Raw genomic sequence first — 6586 nt, 5'->3', positions numbered from 1 at the left:
CTCAGGCGTGGACTGTTTACTTTGAGCTGCACAGTCGCACACACACACACACACACACACACACACACACACCGGCTTGAGCATATGCACATACACATATGCAAGGGTGTGCACAGACATAAGCACAAACCTGCTGTGCATTGCCCATCTGGTAGCAGGTACTCGATCTAATAAGCATCACTCCTTTCAGTGTCTCTATATAAGTGGCAAGAAGGTACTAAGTAATGTGGAATCCTGTTAAAACACTTCTGTTACAGCTGTCACATGAAAGCATTTTTCTTGTATTTAAGCGCTGCTAAAGCTGAGTTTTGCTTTACAGAGCTCACCGTCGCACCTTAACCTCAGTCTGTTTCCTTTGTCCACTCCTACAGCACTTACAGATGTGACTCTCACAGGAATTAAAATGTAACCGACCCTATCTGACTGCTGGTTATAGTGTAACACGAAGCTCCTTGACTGGCAATGAGTTTAGATTGGTGAATCAAAGTCAGCCTTTGTCTCTCCTAAAAAACATTCTTAGGATTCCAGACGTTCCCTTTACACTCGGCATTGCGCGTGGTTTGCATTTGTATTAATAAGGACAGATTAAGAGGAAACTGAGAACTAGGGCAGTGTTCACCGTAAAGCCTACAAAGGTGGAAAACTGTCCACACAGGCAGTAAATACAAAGTGAAGAGACTAATTTAAAAAAAAAGACAAACTGGGGACTAAAAATACAAAAACAAATGAATTCCACTGTCCTAACATAACAGCCAGCAAACAAATTTGAAAAAAAAAATGGGTTACTCAAAAGCTATGTTGGAAAATCTTCCAAAAAAAAGGGATGGTATGATCGTCTATTTGTTGTCAAGGTGCTCGGCCCTCAGCGGCTCATCACTGGCCACACAGAAAGCTCCCAGGTGTAAACATGTTCCTTGGGTAAATTTCAACAAAGGCTCAGTTGTTGTAGACGTTCAGCAACCAATAGTTGAGCACTGCTTGGTGACAACAGGTTCACCTCCACTCGTGCTCTCTCTCTTGTCACAAGGAATGGCTGTGTCAACAGAGACAGGAATGTCACCAAACGGGCCTATCTGCCATCGCTCTTCCCTTTTCTCCTCACTGAGCAAGCACTGTACCTTTTTCCTCTGTTCGTGCACCCTCCCTCTGCTTCCTACCTCGCTTCTGATCTTCAGCTTTCTCCCCAGTTCCTCCTGCCCTTGGGTATCTGAATGAGGAGACGAGTTACTCTGAAGCTGGTGCTGGGTGATTTGATTGAATATTACAACTGAAACGATTAGCTGATAAATCAATAAACAGATAGTAATTGACTGAAAGTCATTTAAAAAACAGCTGATGTAATCGTTTGTCATTTTTCAAGTGAAAACTCAAAGCTTTTGCTTGTTGCAGCCTCTAAAAATGAGGATTTGTGTCTTTTCTCAGTTTATATCCATGTACATTGAATATCTTTGGGATTTGGACTGTTGGTTGGAGCTCTTGGAAGGGCATTTTTCACTATTTTATGACATTTTATAGCTTATAATATCCTATAATATAAAATCCTATAATATAATCAAATTGATGTTCAGTGTTCGATTCACGGTGTATATTATGCATTACATCAGATGCAACTTTTCAAAACTAAAACAAAACCTTAATTAACTAATTTTGTTGTTTTTAAGTATAAGTTGTTTGTAATACATACATTTAGGTAACAGAATTACACTATATGAACATATGCCAACACTATTCCAATAAAATGATAATACTGAATACTGAACTGTCAGCCAGCATTATTCGATATCAAAAACATGCCAATTCAACATTAAATTGTAAATTGTAAAGTATTGCAGCTACCAGCATGCTGGGGTATGCTGAGGAGGTGGGTGCAGGTTCTCTTGTGTAAAACAGCAACAACACGGTGACACTAGTCCCTCATTAAAGGTACATGTGTACATAAACACCTCAGCTTGAAGCGTGCCCCCAAGCACACATTTTTGTTCTGAAGCATGTTAACACTTTACCTGAATAGTCTGCAGACATCTGTAACATTTCAAGGCTTTCACTTTGCATATGTTTGTATATGTTATCTGAGTATATGTGACGATTCATGAACATACCCTTAACCAAGATGTTTTTTTTGTGCCTAAACCTAACCAAACCTTAACCCCAGTGGTGTAATGGCAGAAAATGTTTTTTATTTGCGAAACTAACATCCAAACAAAGTGTTACCATTTATTTTTTTTACATGTAACTGAAAGGAATCAGGGAACAGCAATACCTTCCACCAGCTGGTGGGTTATCAGTTGTAAGCTATAATGTCAAGGATATGAGGCTTATCTGACCTTTATTTACAGCCACGTACATCTAATCAATACAAAAGCCTTACATTGTATTTTCTTGGCAGGCTCAGCTTGACTGATAAATTAAATAACATCACTTTCAAATTCATATCAACACGTTAAATAAAGATTCTTTAGACGGGAGAAACCATTACAGCAGAGTATCCCCCCCCCTCCCCTAAGCACCTGTCTGCTCCTGGATTAATTGCGTCACACCCACCTATCCGGTCAGCCAGTATCGGTGTGTGCGCGTCGAAACCACCACCGGGTTGTTTACTCGAGCCAGCGGGACCACGAGCTGAGCAGCAAGGTAAACAACCGACGCACCTGCTGCGAGACGCCGTCGCATCCTATTTGAAGCGTTTACCTACTATAATAACCTCTCATATCCTCTTTACGCAGCGCGGTGAGATCCAATTATAGGCGCACACACACACACACACACACAAAAAGCTGCAACCAAACGTTTGAAAAAAGCGAACAACACAAGCCCCCCCCCGCCAGATGCTTGTTGTCATTACCGTAAGTAAAAAGCTGAGCATGGGAAGTCCGCTGCCAAATCCAATCACAAAGCCACAGGTGTCCACCCCTGCTTGTCCAAATGGAATAAAGAAATGCCCGCTCAGCAAAATAGAGCTTACAGTGTAAGCTCTACAAAAGTGAATGTACAGTAAATAGGCAGCAGCTGTGTGAAAAAGTACTAGGATACTTATTGTACTGCACCTGTAAAAGCTGGTCCGAACCTTCCTCAGTCCTCTGTGCGGGTCTTTACAGCAGCAGCTCTGTGTACAGTGTTGATGGGATGAAGAAGATGTTACTCAATGAACTGAGGACATCGGGAAATGTCTCTCTCCCCCACCCCCGCCCCCGTCCCTTGCTACCAGTGCAACCTGTTGCCAGCACATCGGATAGTCATCGTCCCGCCTCAGGACCGACTCCATTGGTGGGAGGCTCCCCGAGAGGCGGCGCCTGCTGCGGACTCAGTTTCGACTCCGTACGCACGGGTGAATGCTGGGAGTGAGTGAGTGTGTGTGTGTTTGTGTGTGACCCATTTTCACAGTGGTGTTATGGGGAATAATTTCTCAATCAATTTGGAAATGCAAGCCATTGGGCTATAATCTTATCCAATACCAGTGTTCAAATACTGATCACTGCTGAGGCAAAACTAATTAACTATTGACAGGAAAAAAGACAATTCCAGAGGCCATTGACTTTAATACACCGTTGCCTATAGCCATTAAATTGCATTTGTAATTATCAAAATATGGTATAATTAACCTGACTTTAAAAAACTCAAGTGGAAAATCGTCTTATTTATATTCAATAGGGCTGCACAATTAATGGAAATATTAAAATCCCAAATACAGCGCAAGATCCAAATCGCAGAAGCTGCAATTGATAAAGTTAAACTGTGTGACAAAACAGCATGAAGTACTGCAGAGAGGCCCTGGCCTCTTCTCCAGATGTAAGAAAACAGGCCTGTTTGTACTACAGACACATCAAATCATGATTTTAGTTAGTTTATTCAGATAAAATGATAATTATAATGCAAAATATTATTCTAATAGTGAATCATATCGAAATATCTGTCCAAATTATCGTGATATATATATATTTTTTCATATCGTGCAGCCCTACATGGAGGTATCTTTTATTTGTTTATGTGAACTCAACAGAATTATGTTAAATATCAAAATAATCTAATCATTTATTGAAGTTTTCTGGAAGGAAATATGTAACTTGGTACTAATTGCAGCTGTGCTGAGCTTAACAGCAGTTTTTGACTTCCAGAGGAGATTCCTTGAAAGAACTGATTTGCCTCTACACATCTTTTCATATTTGTGCATGTCCAGCTGACCTGCTGTACCAATTATGCAAATCTTTGTTTGACCTATAATTGGTGACAAATGAGTTTTGGTAAATTATGAGGACAATATTAAGAATCTACAGACCCATAAAATAAAGTTTGACCATTTAAACAGGTCGGCAACAGCAACTATCAGTAAAAGCTTCACAAATGAAGTGTTAAACAATGTTAAATAATTTTAAATTTCACAATAAACTGATAATAAACGCTTTAAGAAAATCATTGACGGTTGAACGCAATGAACTACAGTTAATAAAAAGATAATGTAACAGTAATTTTGAGCATTACGACAAAGAAATTACATTGTTATCTGTTTCATTGGGTTTTCCAACCCTCATTTTAATACAACAATTAGCAAACAAATTAAAAATATGAATAAAAACAGACATGGACAAGTACAAAAAAAAAAATCTGTCTTTACTTCAGAGTTCAGTACCTTTCCCTTCCCCACCTGGTGTGGGACTCACTGGTTCCTCCAGGTTCCACTAGGAGGCGCCAAAGCAGAGCAAGAGCACAGCACAAATACCAGTACAAAATCAAAAAGGAACAGCTGAGAGAGCAAGAACAGAAAGGCAACTCGGACATTGAATAAAGAAAAATAAGGAAAGAGAGAAGGAAGAATAGTTATAAACACCTTATACCGTGACAGAAATGTGAAAAATGGGTATTTTTCCGCTCTTAAGTTATTTGGTCTACTTCAAGGCCTGTTGCAAAGCAGAGGCCAGAATATAAACATAAACAGATCAGACAGTTACTGCATTGGTTCACATGCACCCCCCTCCCCTGTTTTTTTTTTATTATTAAAAAAAGGACTATGCACATCTGATATGACATGATGTCACTACTTGCTATGCCAACACCATCCAAAAGCACTGATTTCACAATTCTTGTGTACTGCAGAGATAAAAAGAAATGGTTGACTCAAATGTACTGTATAAAAACCAAAACGTCATATTGTAGACAACCAAGACACATAAGTTCAACTTATAATTTTGTTCATTGGTCAACTCTCTGGCATGTTCACAACTGATGGGAGTTCCAGACAAATGATTCGTCCTAATATTTACAGCTATTTTGGTGGTAAAATCCTCTCTGTGAGGTATGGATATCTCGGCCCAGGTCTCCTTTGGATTAATCAGCACTGGGTTTAAAAAAAAAAATAAAAAAAAAAAATACAAGAAGTCAAGGTGTGTGTCTGTGTGTGTGTGTGTGTGCGCCCGTGCAAGAAATGATAAAAGAACTGAAGATTTTTTTCCCCCTCCAATGATCACAATATGCTCGAGATGAATGAGCTGATGAATTTTTCCATTTTCTTTCACTTGCTTGCAGTAAAAAGGCTAACAATGTGAGAGGGCAGTGCTAGAATGAAGCATTTTGATAGCAAATAAAGCTGTGACTCAATTAATAAAACCCTTTTAGATTTTCAGGCACTCTTTCAATAATTAGTTTTTTTTTTCCTTTCGGTTTTAAAAAGATCCATGTCTGTTTTAATTTAAAGCCGTGAAAAATCTGAGTATAATGTTGATGCTTTGAGTCACTCTATCAATAGAGGAACATTTCAACATTACTCTCCCCGCATTACGTTGGTTTGCGTCTATGTGTGTTTGAAAGGTCATCATACTCATGTGGTGCACGAGTGTGGCGAGTCAATCACAGTCAGTCAGTGCGGGAGCCTCCGTGCCAGTCAGTCACAAAGTGTGTGAGGTAGTGTGTTGGTGTCAGTGCTTTGCTGGTTGGCAGGCTAGATGTCTGAAGGACCGTGTAGTTTAACATTCATCATGATTTGACTCCTTTGGGGGGGAGGAGGGGGGGTTGGAGAAAAGCATTTGCCTCACACTCAAAGTGCTATATATAAGCATGAACGTCAATGAGTGTGTTTTCTGTGTAGTGAACAAGTAAAGGGCTAGTCAAAAAAGTTGGGCAAGTAGCTGACGTGACACACAGGTCATTCAATTAGATCAGAGCAAAGAATGTCTCTATTTGTCCTTACGCGTCGCACCTCCGCGCTGCTCCTCTGTCGTTCTCTCCTCAACTCTCATTAGCTGCCACCAGCTGGCCTAATCCCTGGCGCACAAACACAGCCTGGATGTCCTTGGTCTTGATGCAGAAGTCACAGGCCCAAACAGCAGCGCTCTCTCGAGTCAGCAGCCCGTACGCTGGCTCTGTCAGGCCTGTGCAGTCACGGTGGAACCAGCGTTGGCACGATGCCTCGCACAGGATGGCATCTTGATCGTCGTGCACCTCCGCCATACAGAGGCCGCAGGGGAAGACCATCCCGGGGCCACCGAGTTTTCCGGGGCCAGAGCCGGGTCCAGTCGAGGGGGCAGCCGGGCCAGGGGGCAGGGGGGACTGCGTGTTCGGGGTCGAAGTGGAGTTAGAGGGGGGGTTGGGGTTGCTG

General features: G+C 41.3%; 1 protein-coding gene across 2 annotated transcripts in view; it reads right to left on the bottom strand.

The window, feature by feature from the left end:
* cgnb (cingulin b) overlaps window positions 1-3153 on the bottom strand; it is a 20469-nt gene extending 17316 nt beyond the window's left edge. For both annotated transcript variants that reach the window (XM_035682029.1, XM_035682030.1), the window contains exon 1: window positions 3045-3153. The gene's annotated coding sequence lies outside the window, so the exon portion shown is untranslated. The remainder of the gene's footprint in view (window positions 1-3044) is intronic.
* Between the last annotated feature and the right edge of the window lie 3433 nt (window positions 3154-6586).

Source organism: Morone saxatilis, unplaced genomic scaffold (assembly GCF_004916995.1).
Source record: "Morone saxatilis isolate NCDOM2014 unplaced genomic scaffold, NCSU_SB_2.0 Contig9, whole genome shotgun sequence".
Lineage (NCBI taxonomy): Eukaryota > Metazoa > Chordata > Actinopteri > Moronidae > Morone > Morone saxatilis.
Note: the sequence above shows the minus strand (reverse complement) of the source record. Positions and strands in the feature narration are given on the sequence as shown.